Source organism: Antechinus flavipes, chromosome 2 (assembly GCF_016432865.1).
Source record: "Antechinus flavipes isolate AdamAnt ecotype Samford, QLD, Australia chromosome 2, AdamAnt_v2, whole genome shotgun sequence".
NCBI classification, from domain to species: domain Eukaryota; kingdom Metazoa; phylum Chordata; class Mammalia; order Dasyuromorphia; family Dasyuridae; genus Antechinus; species Antechinus flavipes.
Genome location: NC_067399.1, coordinates 141,633,719 through 141,649,722, shown reverse-complemented (window position 1 = coordinate 141,649,722; position 16,004 = coordinate 141,633,719).

Genomic DNA, 16,004 nt, shown 5'->3' with positions numbered 1-16,004 from the left:
CATGGAAACAAATGAATAGATTCAAACTATACTTAAGATAAATACAAGATGGGGAGGCACTAGCAGCCAGGGCAGAATCAGGAAAGGCCTGATATGGGGGGTTGGCATTTGAGTTGCACTTCAAAGAATGCTAGGGATCCTAAGAAATGGAGGTAGGGAAAAGAGTGCATTTTCGGTCTGAGGTATGTGAGCTGTACAAAATCTTGGAAATAAGAGATATAGCACTGAATATGAGGAGCAGCAAATAGGTAGGTCAATTTGACTGAGCCATGGCATTGTGCTGAAAAAAGGAATCAAGTATAAGGAGTCTGGAATGAAAGACTGAGCTCATTTTATAGATGAGGAAACTGAGGTGAACAGGATCAAGTGATTAATCTGGGATTATATAATTAGAAAGTGCTTAAGACTGGATTTGAATTCAGATCTCCCTGACTTGAAGCCCTAGTGCTCTATAGCTGTTCCACCTTTTTAGCTACAGTCACTAAAATGAAGATCTGACCCTGAAAGAATGAATAATTATTAGCTCAAAAAGCTACAGTGGCTAATAATTTGGAAGCTAAATCCCTCATTGAGGGATACCTTGTATCTACAATGTTTGTGTTTTATTTTAAATACATGTACCTATATCTATGGATGTTTTCTTCATTAGAATAAAAACTCATGGAAGGAAGAGAATATTTTATTTTTGTCTTTGTGTCTCCACAGTGCCTGGAATGTAGTAGGTATTTACTTTATTAAATGTGTGTGATTGTTGATTGACTTGATCAATTACTATGAAGCTACTATGGACAAGGGAAAATTTAAAACAGGGACACCAATTGGGAGGCTATCGCAATAGCATAGGATGATGGCATGATTTGGGGTAGTGGCCATGTGAGTGGAGGAGAGACATATGCAAGGAATGTAAAAGATGAATCAACAAAATTTAGCAGCTGATTTGCTGTGTCTGGTGAGGAAGAGTAAGAACTCAAGGATTGTTCTAAGGTTGCCACCCAAAAGAATGGTGATTCCCTCAACCAAAACAAAAAAGTTAAGAAAAGGAATGGGTTCTGCTCTGGACATGTTGAGTTTGAGTTAAGTCCCCAACTGGATGGGGACATCTAGTTGGAAAGATTAGGGTTAGATATATAGATCTGGAAGTAATCCTTCTAAGTCCTTGTATCATTCTTCTGACCTCCATGTGAGCACTTACCTTGGGTGAGTTCTCCATAAAATATTCTTTTAGACAAGCATATGTTTGGCATTTGAACAAAGTGGCCAGCCCTCAGAGTTGTGCTCTCTGCAACAGAGTTCAAATGTTTGGTAGTTTATTTGGAGAAAGGACCTCAGTGTTGGATCCCTTCTCCTGCCAGATGATCTTCAGAATCTTTCTAAGACAATTCAAACGGAAATGATTTAGTTTCCTGGCATGGTGCTGGTGTATTGTCTAGGTTTTACAAACATGTGACAATAAGGTCAGCACAATGGTTCTTTGGACCTTCAAGTTTGTTAGTCAGTCTAATATCTCTCTTCTCTAATTCTTTTCTTTGGAGTCTACCAAACACTGAGCTAGTGGATATGCATGTGTCAACTTCATTATCAATGAGGACATCCCTGAAAAGTATACTGCCAAGATAAGTGAACTTATCCACAGCTTTCAAAACTTCTCAATTTGCTGTAAATAATAGTTCTAAGTAAGGATGGTGTAGTGCTGGCTGGGGAAGCACTTGTATTATCTTGGTGTTAACTGGTAGACCAAAATTAGAACAAACAGCAGAAAAAGTAATCCAGACTTTATTGTATCTCAGCTTCTAAGGCTGCATTGAGTGAATAATCATCTGCAAATACAAAATCCTGGACCAATATTCCCTCCACTTTATTGTTAGCTGTAGAATTTTCAAGTTAAAATAATTTACCATCATTGTGGTAGCTAATTGTGATGTTGTGTTCATCCTGTCAACTTCAGGGGACCCCCAACAAGCCCTTAATAATAGTCCTCTTTGAAGATGTCTACACTGCTGAAAACATCATGCTCAAAAGAATGGGAGCCAGCATGCAGTCTTGTGCTACTCCTTGGTGACTGGGAGAGGTAAGGTAATCAAGAAACTATAGAAACATCAAGAAAGATGAGAATAAAGATATCTTGCACTGAATATTGAAAACACAAAGATATGACACAGACATTTCCTCAGACAGAAACCTACTCATTTGGAAGAAAGAAATATACATAAATAATCAACATACAGAGGAGAATTAGTAAGTGCATGAGAGATATCCTGACAGTGCCATAAAAAATAAACTTTAGGTGGAGAGATCATTTTCAGCTGAGAAATGACCCAGAGAAAACTCAATGAGATGGTACATGAATTAGATTTTGAAGAAAGGAGGTCTGAGGAGTTAGGTGGCACAATGGATAGAGTGCCAACCCTCAAGTTCAAATGTGCACTCAGACATGTACTAGCTGTGTGACACTGGGTAAGTCACTGAACTTCTGTTTGCCTCAGTTTCCCCAACTATAAATTGGGAATAATAATAAGATCTACCTCCTAGAGTTGTGAGGATCAAATGAGATAATAGCACTCAGCATGGTTCCCACACCATGGAAGTTATATTTAAGTGTTAGCTGTTATTATTACTTCTTAATATGAGATGGGAGTAGGGAGAGCACTATAGAATGGGGAAGAGAATCTTGTTTGGCAGGAAGATGAAAGAGGTAAGGAGAAGTAGTGAGATAAGACTGGGGGAAAGAGCATTTCAAAAACCAGAATCATGAATTTATGTTTCATTCTGTAAACAACGAGGAGCTAGTAAAGACCTTTTGAGTAAGGAAGTGATGTGATCAGAAAAGCACATGAGGAATACTTCTCACATATCCATGTAAGAGGTTGATTGGAAAGGAGATAGATTAAAGGCAGAAATATTTCAAGTCTATGTGTTACCTTCTAGATCTTCTGTTTTCAAATTTTTCTATCACCTACATTTGGATTTTTCTCCTAATTCTTCTATTTTTTGACTTAATCTGCTCCTTCCTTCCTCCATGGCTTCCAATGAGTCAAAACAGGGCATCTTGGTATTTTGTGACTTATCTATGATATGAAATTTTAAAAATCTATTTTCCAGGTATGCTTCTAATAATACCTAAATAGTTTTTTGATTTATAGTTTCTCAGCAGCATCCTTCAAAACCCTGAAGCCAGTCAGAGGAAAATGAACTGATGAAAATAATGCCATGCAGCCATCCCCACCATCAGTCAAGGATTTTGCCTCTGAGAAAGATTATTCTCTCTCCCATTCTCTCAGAACAGCCTATCAGCCTATCACTCAAGTCCTTTAATCTGGTAAGCTGTATTTCTTCTCAAGCTGATTTTGTTGGTATTCTACATATATGTTTTTACTTTTTTTCAACAAAAAAAGTTTTTGACATTTACTAGATTTTGATTTCTCTTCCTCCTTCTCTCCCCTTCCTCAAGACAACAAGCTGATATAGGTCATAGATCATATTAAACAATCATTATTAAATATTTTGCACATTAGTTATATTGTAAAAGAAGATCAGAACAATTTAAAAAAGTAAAAATAGTATGCTTTGATTTGCATTCAAACTCTATAGTTCTTTCTTTGGATGTGGATAGCATTTTCCATCATGAGTCTTTTAGAATTATCTTAGATCCTTGTATTGCAGAGAAGAGCAAAGTCACAAATGTTTTTCTCCTCTTGTCAGCTACCAAAATTTCCACATAACCAAAAGTCACTGTTTTACATATCTATCTTATACAAGAGATCATGAGAATCTGAAACAGAGTAGTGTTAAGTCTCATTGGATTGGAAGGAATAATGTGGATAATTGGAATTGCTTGTCTTGGAATTGACGAGATTTTGCAGCTGTTTGGGATAGAAGGGTGAAGGAAGAGGAAGGGTGAAGGCATGGTAATAAGAGATCTGTGAGTGAAACCTAGATTCATATCCTAGCTCTGATACTCGCCACCTGCATAAACTGGGTAACCAAGTCACTTAAACTCCCCGGGTCTCAGTTTCCTTATGTGTAAAACGAGGGAATTGGACTACATGACCTTCCAGCTCTAGAGCTGTGTGTCAGTGACAGGTTTTGAGCTTGAATAATTGCAGAAATTCAAGGGAGTGAATTCAGTTTTAGAAATATGGGCTTTGTCTTGCTAGAGTAGCATCTAAGTAGAGATATTCTGCAGACTGTTAGGAATATGAGTCTGAAACATAAAGGAGAGTTCAGAGTTTGAGAGTGTAGATTTGGAAATCATCTGCATAGAGGTTATTGATGAGATGTTGATGACACAAATGCAAATGATTTCTATGACGAGGAAAAGGGAGAACTGTCTAAAAAAGATCTATGTTGATGCATAAATTTCTTGTCAACTAAATACTGGGGACAAAAAGATCCAGGAAGGGAAATGTGCTTCTGGATAAGAGAATGACAGGGAGAATTTCAGGCTCAACATGAGTCAACAGTATAATAAGGCTGCCAAAAATGCTGGTGTTGTACTTCATGAAGAGAACCGTGTGTCCAGAATAAGGGAGATATATACTCTGCTAAGATCACATTTGAAGTATTATGTTCCCTTCTGGAGTTCACATTTTAGGAAGGGCACTGATGAAGTTGGATCTTGGCCAGAGGACAATATTAGTAATGAGAGAATTGGAAACCATACCATAGAAGGATCTGTTGAAGAAACTGGGGATGTTTAGTTTGGAAAAAAATAAGATGCTGGATAACTACTTATTAGGGATGTTGCGAGCTGGATTCCCACACAGTTATGGGTTGAACTAAATGACCTCTGAAGTCCCTTATAACTCTGAAATTCTGTGTCTATGAATATTGTTGTTTTGCTGTGTCTTCTCTCAGCACTTCCTTGTGTAATCCTGGACAAATAAGTCACTTAACGCTGCTTGCCTCAGTTTACTCATCTGTAAAATAAGCTGCAGAAGGAAATAATTGATTATGATTAGAATAGAATAATAAGGGTGAATTTGGAAGTAAGAGAATCTGATGGAATGACAGACAGAAATTTAAGTGGAAGGGGGAGAAGAGGATCCAGGGATAGGGATAAAAACTAAAAGGACAAAGGGGAAGTCAAGAGAAGCTGGAGGTAGGAATGGGGGAGGAAAAGATGATTGAAGAGAGGAATAGATGGAGAAATTGATTGCCATAGGATGTAGCGTGTTCTGAGAGGTAGAGGTAGGATGAGGAAATAAGCATCGGCATATCACCTATGAGCTGGCATTGGGATCTTTTTATTAATATTACTTCATTTGATCCTCATAATAACCCTTTGAGGTAGATGTTATTATTATCTTCATTTCACAGGTGAGGAAGGTGAGGCAAGTAAAAATCAAGAGATTTGCCCACTGTTCCCCAGCTAGTAAATAGGTTTGAACTTAGGTCTCATGATGAAATCTATTCAGTTTCTTCTCAAAATGAAGGGGATTTGAAGGGCAAAGTTTTATCCAAATAAATGACAATCTCTCTCCTCTAAGAAGTTTGATGTACTTATATGGGAGAATTGGTAAGGGACTACAAGGAATTTCCCTGAAAAAGGACCCCTGAGAATGAAGAATGCTCTCCATCTCCTGACAGAGATGCAATAGGCAAGATATACAGAATGAGACATATTTTGGCCATGGCCAATTCAGGATGTTGTTTTGCTGGAATGTGCATATTTTTTATGAAGGTTTTTTTTTTTTTTTTGAGAAGGAAGATGGAATGAAAAATGTTTGATAATTGAAAAAAAAAATTTAAATAAGATTAAATTAACTAAAAAGAAAGAGCTATTTTTTCCAGCATACCACTTTATGCTATGTTGCCTAGATACATACAGATTGTGAGGAAAAACTGAGAAATTGTATAAGAAGAGCTTTGCAGACCTTAATGTGGTATGTAAATGTTGGTTATAATTACTATTTGTCATTCTGCAGTATTTAAAAATAAAAGGTTTTGTAAAATTCAGTTAGACTATCTTGTTGTATATTCCTAATGTTTTTTAAAAGAGGAAATAAACCTTATGAATTAATCTGGCAAAACCCTTTAACAAAGGAAAAGGTCTGAACACTTGAAAGTTTTTAGTAATTACTGACCTCTCTTTCTTTCTTATACCCCAACACCCTAGGAACTGGGGAAGTTGGCACATTGAGTGCTGGGACTATGATATTCATATTTAAAAATAGTCTTTTGCAACTCACTGATAGGAAAGGGAAGGAGGGAGGCAGACCTCTGAACGTTAGGGGAACAAGAGGAGGTCTTTGTTGGAATAATACTTTCTTCACCCTTCTCAAATATGTCCTTTTCTCTCTACTCACTTGGCTTATACCTTTCATTGAGCCACCATCACATCTTACTTGGACTGCTTTACTAGTGACAAGTAGATGAAGGAGTAGTTTTTGAAGTCAGGAAGACCTAAATTCAAATCCTCTATCAGAGACTTATCTAGCTTGTCTGGCCCAGGGCAAATCATTAATCATTGTCTCCCTCATTTTTCTTAATAATAATAACATTCATATAGCACTTACTATATGCCAAACAATGAGCTAAGTACTTAACAATTATTATCTCATTTAATAATCTCATCCATAAAATGGAGCTATTAATAATAGGACCTACTTCAGGATCCTGACCAGCAAATGAGATAATATCTATAAAGTTTTTTGCAAACCTTAAAGCACTGTATAAGTGACAACTGTTATTATTATTACTTCCAAAACACTCCCCTCTCTTTTCCATCCTTTGCTAAAATAGGTTTTCTAAAGAAGAAGTCTGGAGAGATGGAGCCAAGACAATAGAGAAAAGATAGGAATTTGCTTGAGTCTCCCAAATTTACTTCCAAACAATGTTATTTATTTTTATTTTTTAGATCCAGGATTCAAACCTTGGCCATGGATATAGTTTTCATTCTTTTTAAAAATTAAAAACATTATTTATTAATTTTCAACATTTACTTTTATAAGATTTTGATTTCCATTTTTTTCTCTCTCCCTCCCTCCCTCCTTCCTTCTCTTCCCACCTCCCTAAGACCACAAATAATCTGACATAGGTTATACATGTATCATTATATTAAATATATTTCTACATTAGTCATGTTATGAAATAAGATGAAGAACAAAGAGAAAAACATCAAGAAAGAAAAAACAGGAACAACAAAAAAAATAGTATTCTTCGATTTGCCTTCAGACCCCATGGTTCTTTCTTTGGATGTGGATAGTGTTTTTCATCATGAATCTTTCCAAAAAACTTTAAATAATACTTCAAAACTGTAGAGCAGCAGAACCCACAAAAGGATGAGGTGAAACAATTTTCCAGTCCAAGATAACTTAAACAGATTTTGCAGAAAAGGTCTGCTTTACTCAGGTGAAAGAAGAGTGCAACCCAGTACAGCTAAATAGCCAGGAAAGCCAGCAGGAGATCCTTAACCTCACTATAGATCAGCACCTGTGGTTCTGCAATCCTGGCCCAACAGACCAGCTATCATGCCTCCAGCTCCAGGCACAGCAGGTGAGTGGTCAAGTCATGCAGGCCCATTAGCCCTAGTATAGCAGGTAAGCTTCCAGATGCAGAGACCGCCCTGCCCCCAGGGCAAAAGGCAGTGGCCAGGCCTCTGGTCCCCAGTGCAAGAACCTCAAGACAGTGCCTCCTATTTTAGAAGTAGAGCTTAACTTTAAACATCACTAAATAGGCCAGAAAATAGGTACCCTTCAAAAACGTGCTCACAGAAAACTACCATGAGGATAGGGAAGATTAAAACACAAATGCCTATATGCAAAACTTCAAAAAGAAATATCAATGGATCTTAGTCCCCAAAAAGAACTCTTGGAAGATCAAAAGATCATTAAAATCAAGTAAGAGAGACAGAAGAAAATTTGGGAAAAGAAATGAAAATTATGCAAAACAATCATAAAAAAAAACAGTCAACAGTTTGGTAAAAGAAACACAAAAAATGGAAAAGGATATACAAAATTTCACTGAAGAAAAAACCAAATCACCAGAATCAAAAATGAAAAGAGTGAACTTGCCATCAATGAAAAAGAAATTTAAGCAATAATTATGAGCTATTTTGCCCAACTGTATGGCAACAAATCCAACAATCTAAAATGGATGAATATTTATAAAAATATAAAATTCCCAGATTAATAGAAGAGGAGACAAATTATTTAAATAGTCCCATTTTAGAAAAGGAAATTGAACAAGCCATTAATGAGCTCCCTAAAAAAAAATCCTCAGGGCCAGATTCACAAGTGAGTTCTACCAAACATTTAAAGAATAATTCCAATAATATGTAAATTATTTGGAAAAATAGGTAAAGAAAGAGTCCTGACAAATTCTTTCTATGACTGAAATATGGTATTAAACCAAGAAGACCCAAAACAGAGAAAGAAAAATTACAGAGCAATCTCCCTAATGAATATTGATACAAAAATTTTAAATAAAATATTGGCAAAGAGATTGCAGCAATTTATCAGCAGGATAAAAATTCACTGAAGAAAACAATCCCTTAAAAATAGAATTGACCATGTGGAAAAGGAGGTACAAAGCTAACTGAAGAGACTAATTCCTCAAAAATTAGAACTGGGCATTGGAAACTAATGACTCCATGAAACATCAAGACTCAATCAAAACAAAATCAAAAGAAAATAATAGAAGAACATTTGAACAATTTGATTGGAAAACAATTGACTTGGAAAATAGATCTAGAAAAGCTAGGATATATAAAAGGGTCTGGACAATGCCTTTTAAGAATTTATTAAAGGAAAACTGCTTTGTAATCCTGGAAATAGAGAGTAAAAGAGTAATTGAAAGAATCAACTGTTCACATCCTGAAAGAAATCTCAAAATGAAAACTCCCAGAAACTTTAGCTATAATGTTTCTCAGATCAAGGAGAAATACTGCAAACAGCCAGAAAGAAACAACTCAAATGTTGAGGAACTATAATCCTGATTACACAGGATTTAGCAACTTCTACATTAAAAGACTGGAGGCCTTGGAATATGATATTCTAGAAGTTAAAGGAACTTGGATTACCATCACAAATCACCTAGGCAGCAATACTGAGCAGAATCCTAAAAGAGAAAAATTGGATATTCAATGAAGTGGAGGATTTTCAAACATTCCTGATGAAAAGACCAGAGCTAAACAGAAAATTAGACTTTCAAATACAAGACTCAAGAAAAGCACAAACAAGTAAACTGGAAAGAGAAAACATAAGTTATTCAATAAGGTTAATCTGTTTACATGCACACATGGAAAGATGATACTTGTAACTTTTGAGAAATGTATCTACATAAAGAATATACAAAATAAATAAGGATATAAGTTAACTTTGATAAGATGATATAGAAATTATGGGGTCTTAAGAGAATTGCATTGGAAGAAGGAAGGGAGAGTAATTGGGGTAAATTATCTGACTTGAAGAAGTACAAAAAACATACTACTATAAAGAGAAAGAAGGGAATGACATTATTTGAACTTTATCTCATTGAATTTGGCTCAAAGAGGGAATAACACACATACTCAATTGGGCATAGAAATCTTTCTACCCTTTAGGGAAGTAAGAGATAAGGAGGACAAGGAAAGGGAGAGGAATGATATAATGGATGCAAAACACTGCTGAGGAGAGACAGAAAGAGGAAAGAGGGAGGGAAGAAGGGAGGTATAAATGGGGAACATAGCATGAAGGGAAAAACAGTAATCATAACTGTGAATGTGAGTGAATCCACTCATAAAACAGAGTGGATTAAAAACCAAAATTTTCTAATATGTTGTTTACAAGAAACATATATTAAGCAGAGAGACACAGATTAAAGGTAAAAAACTAAAGCAGAATATGTTATACTTCAGCTAAAGTAAAAAAAAAAAAGCAGAGATAGCAATTATGATCTCAAACAAAGCAAAGATAAAATAGATTTAATTAAAAGAGATGAAGGAAACTACATCTTTTTAAAAGATACATTGACCATAAAATACTATCAATACTAAACATATATGCATCAAACGCTATAGTATCCACATTTCTAAGGGAGAAGTGCAATAAGTTACAAGGAGGAAATAGATAACAAAACTCTACTAGTGGGAGACCTCAACTTTCCCCTCTCAGAACTAGATAAATCTAACCACAAAATAAAGAAGTTAAGGAAAATGAATAGAATTTTAGAAAAGTTAGATATGATGACTTCTGGAGAAAATGGAGTAGGGATAGCAAAGAATACACCTTTTCCTCAGTGGTGCATAGCACATAGACAAAAAATTAGCAAAAACCTCAAAATCAAATGCAGAAAGGCAGAAATATTAAATGCATGCTTTTCAAATCATGATGCAATAAGATTACATTTAATAAAGAGCCATTACATTACATTTAATAAAGATAGATTAAAAATGAATTAGAAACGAATTAATCTAAGCCTAATAAATGACTGGGTCAAAGATCAACTGGGTCAAAGAATAAACCATAGAAACAATCAGTAATTTCATTAAAGAAAATGATAATGAGAGAATATACCAAAGCGTATGAGATGCAGACAAAGTAATATTTAGGAGAAATTTTATATCTCTAAATGCTTACATCAATAAAATAGAGAAAGAGCAGATTAATGAATTGGGCGTGCAATTTTTAAAAAATCTAGAAAAAGAACAAATTTTAAATTCCTAATTAAATACCAAATTGGAAATCCTGAAAATGGAAAGAGAAACTAATAAAATTGAAAAAAAAAAAAAACCAATAAACTAACAAATGAAATGAGGAGTTGCTTCATGGGGAAAAAAAAACCAAATAAAATAGATAAACTATTGGCTAATTTAATTTAAAAAAGAAGAAAAATTACCAGTACCAAAAATGAAAAGGGTGAATTCACATGCTTATGTATGCCTTTTTACTGCAAGTATCTCTGCTTCAAGTAGAACACAGGTTGCCACACCCCTGACTTCTCAGAAAAGCTGAGACACCCTAAAGGGGAGATGAGAGTGAAACCAGACATTGTTAGCAGGTTCCCTCTGGGCTGAAGGGTCTTATACCTCACCTAGAGCTCCCCCACTGTCTGTGGCGCTCTCTAATGAATATTGACACACACACAAAATTAAATAAAGTACTAGTAAGGAGATTACAGTAATATATCATAAGGATCATGCACTATGAACAGATGGAATTTTTGCCAATTGATATTAGAAAAATTGTCAGCATAATTGATCATATATAACAAAACCAATAGATATCATATGATTATCTCAGTGGAAGCAGAAAAAGCTTTTGATAAAATATAATATCCATTTCTATTAAGAACATTAGAGAACATAGGAATAAATGGAGCTTCCCCTATAATAAGTAGTATCTATCTAAAATCATCAGCAAGAACTATCTGTAATGGGGATAAGCTAAAACTTTTCTCAGTAAGATTGGGGTGAAACAAGGATGTCCATTATCACCAATATCATTTAATATTGTACTAGATATGTTATCTTTAAGCATTAAGAAAAGAAAAAAAATTAAAGGAATTTGAATAGGCAATGAGGAAATAAAAATCATCACTCTTTGCAGATATATAATAGTATACTTAGAGAATCAACTAAAAACCATCTGAAATAATTAACAACTTTAGCAAACTTGCAGGATATTAAAATAAACCTATAAAATCCTCAGAATATCTAGATATAACTCACAATGCCCAGTAGCAATAGAGAGAAATTCCACTTTAAATGACTATAGACAATATGAAATCCTTGGGAGTCTACCTGCCAAGATATTATTAGGAACTATATAAATACAATTATAAAGTACTTATCATACAAATATAGTCAAATTTAAACAACTGAATTGCTCATGCATAGATCAAGCTAATATAGTAAAAATGACAGTTCTCCCTAAATTAATTTACTTACTCAGTGTCCTACCATTCAAACTAACAAAAATTATTTTGTAAAGCTAGAAAGAATGCAAACAAAGTTCATCTGGAAGAACAAAAGATCTAAAATAACAAGAGAATTAACAACAACAACAAAAAGTAAAGGAATATAGCCTAGCCATACTGGATCTAAAACTATATTATAAAGTAGCAATCATCGAAACTATTTGGTATGCACTTAGAAACAGACTGGTGAAGTGATGAAATAGATTAGGTACAAAAGACATTGTAGTAAATTACTATAATAATCTATTGTATGATAAACTCTAAAACTCCAGCTTTTGAAATTAAAACTCACTCTGAAAAAAAACTTCTGGGAAAACTTGAAAATAGTATGGCCTAAACTAGGCCTAAACAAACATCTCACACTATATACAAAGATAAAGTCAAAATGGATATATGATTTAGACATAAAGGAATGAAACTGTAAGCAAATTAGGAGAGCAAGGAATAATTTACTTCTCAAATTTATAAAGAAGATTTATGACAAATTTATGACAAAACAAGAAATAGAGAACATTATGAAATACAAAATGGATAATTTTGATTTCACTAAATTAAAAAGTTTTTGCAATGAGCAGAACCAGGAGATCATTATACACTTCAACAACGATATTGTATGAGGACATATTTTGATGGAAGTGAATTTCTTTGACAAAGAGACCTAACTGAGTTTCAATTGATAAATGACAGACAAAAGCAGCTACACCAAAGAAAGAACACTGGGAAACGAATGTGAACTATCTGCATTTTTGTTTTTCTTCCCGGGTTATTTATACCTTCGGAATCCAATTCTCCCTATGCAATAAGAGAACTGTTCAGTTCTGCACATGTATATTGTATCTAGGATATACTGCGACATATCTAACATATACAGGACTGCTTGTCATCTAGGGGAGGGGGTGGAGTGAGGGAGGGGAAAAAAATTGGAACAGAAACGAGTGCAAAGGATAATGTTGTAAAAAAAAAAATTACCCTGGCATGGATTCTGTCAATATAAAGTAATTATTAAATAAAAATAAATAAATAAATAAATAAAGTTTTTGCAGAAACAAAGTCAATACAGCCATGATTAGAAGGGAAGCAGAAAGCTGGGAAGACATTTTTATAGTCAGTGCTTCTGATAAAGGCTTCATATCTAAAATTTATAAGAATATAAGTCATTCTTCAATTGATAAATGGTCAAAGGATATAAACAGACAATTTTCAGGTGAAAAATTAAAGTCATTTTTAATCATATGAAAAAATGCTCCAAATCACTATTGATTAGAAAAATGCATATTAAAAGTTCTATGTCACATCTCTCAGATTGGCTAAGAAGACAGGAAAAGCTAATGATAAATGTTGGAGAGGATGTGGGAAAGCTGGAACATTGTAGATTTGTGAAATAATCCAACCATCCTAGGGAGCAATTTGGAACTATGTCCCAAAAGCTACAAAATTGTGCATTCTCTTTGATCCAGCAGTGTTTCTACTAGGTCTGTATCCCAAAGAGATCATAAAAAAGGGGAAAAGACCTATATATGCAAAAATGTTTGTAGCAACTCTTTTGGTAATGGTAAGGAATTGGAAATTGACTGGATGCCCATCAGTTGAGTAATGACTGAATAAGTTGTGGTATTAACTATTATGGTATGGAATATTATTATTCTATAAGAAATAATGAGCAGGCTGGTTTCAGAAAAACCTACATGGACTGATGATGAATGAAATGAGCAGAACCAGGAGAACATTGTACACGATAATAAGATTATGTGATCAACTGTGATAGACTTGACTCTTCTCAATAACATGATGATTCAAGGTTATTCCAATAGACTTGGGATGAAAAATGCCAATCATAGAGAGAGAACTATGAAGACTGAATGTAAATTGATGCATAATATTCTTACCTTTTTGTTTCTTTTTTTTCTCATGGGTTCTCCCCCTTTTTGTTTGATTTTTCTTATGCAATGTGATAAATATAGAAATATATTTTAAAAGATTGCACATTTTTAATCTATATCAGATTGTTTGCCATCTTAGGAAGCAGGATGGTAAGAGAAGAAGGGAGAAAAATTTAGAACACAAAGTTTTACAAAAAATTAATGCTGAAAACTATCTTTGCATGTATTTAGAAAAATAAAATACTATTAAAATCTCAAAAAAATAAAATAAACTTTCATAGTTTAAAAAAGCAAGAGAACATTATGAAATGAAAAATGAATACTTTTGGTTACATTTAATTAAAAAGGTTTTGGACACAAAAAACCTAATGTAATCAAGATTAAAATTAAAATAGAAAATGGGGAAACCGTTTTTACAGCCAGTATTTCTGATAAAGGCCTCATTTCTAAATTATATAGAAAACCAAGGCAAACTGATAATAACATAAGTTATTCCCCAATTGACAAATGGGTCAAAGGAGTTTTCAGACGAAGAAATTAAAGCCACTTGTACTTATATGAAAAATACTCCAAATCACTATTGATTAGCAAAATGAAAATTAATACAACTCTCAGGTACCAGCTCATACCTATTAGTCTGACTCGTGACAGAAAAGGAAAATAATAACTGCTGAAGATGTGGGAAAATTGGAATGCTAATACATTGTTGATGAAATTGGAAACTGATCCAACCATTCTGGAGCCATTCAGAACTATGCCCAAAATGCTATAAAACCCTGCATACCCTTTGATCCAGAACTATAGCTATAAGGTCTATATTCCAAAGAGATCATAAACAATGAAAAAGAACATAGACAAAATGAACAAGGATAAAAATATTTATAGCAACTCTTATTGTGGTGCAAAAGAACTGGGAACTAAGTGGATGCCCATCAATTAGAGAATAGCTGAATAAATTGTGGTATATGAATATTATGGAATATTATTGTTCTGTAAGAAATGACCAGCAGGATGATTTCAGAAAGGCCTGGAATGACTCACATGAACTGATGCTGAATAAAATGAGCAACAACAATACTATATGATCATCAATTCTGATGGACGTGATCATCTTCAGCAATGAGATGAACCAAATCAGTTCCAATAGAGCAGTAATGGACTGAACCAGCTACACCCAGCGAAAGAACTCTGGGAGATGACTATGAACCACTACATAGAATTGCCAATCCCTTTACCTTTGTCCGCCTGTATTTTTGATTTCCTTCACAGGCTAATTGTAGGTTATTTCAAAGTCCGATTCTTTTTGTACAGCAAAATAACTGTATGGACATGTATACATATATTGTATTTGACTTATACTTTAACCATGTATTGGTCAATTGGGGGAGGGAGTGGGAGGAAGGAGGGGAAAAGTTGGAACAAAAGGTCTTGTAACTGTCAATCTTGAAAAATTACCCATGCATATATCTTGTAAATAAAAAGCTATATAATAAAAAATAAAATAAAATACTTTTGTTAAGGTGGAAAAAAAAGACTTGCCTGAACTGATGCTGAATGAAGTGAGCAGACCAGAGAACATTGTACAATAGCAAGATTCAAGATGATAAATTATGATCAATTTAGCTCTTCTCAGCAATATAGTGGCCCAAGACAGTTCCAATAGACTTAGGATGGAAAATGCCGTCCACATTCAAAAAAATAACTATAGAGTCTGAATGCAGATTGAAACATACTATTTTTGCTATTTTTTATTTTTTTTGTGTTTTTCCCCTTTTTTCCTGATTTTCTTTTACAGCATGATTAATGTAGATATATTTACATTAATATGATTTAATATGATTGTACATGTATAATGTATATCAGATTGCTTGCTATCTTGGGGAGAGGAGAGGGAGGGAGAAAAATTTGAAACTCAAATTTTATAAATGTAAATGTTGAAATAATTTTTACAATGAATTGGAAAAAATACTATTAAGTGGGAAAAAGAAGAAAAAAATTCTTCTGGATAAACAAAAGTTCAAAATAATGATAAATGTTGGACGGGATATGGGAAAATTGGGACACATAATAAATTGTTGGTGGACTTGTGAATTGATCCAACCATTCTGGAGAGCAATAGAGAACTATGCCAAAAGAGCTGTCAAAGTGATCTAGCAGTGTTTCTACTGGGCCTGTATCCCAAAAAGATCATAAAAAGGGGGAAAGAACCCACATGTGCAAAAATGTTTG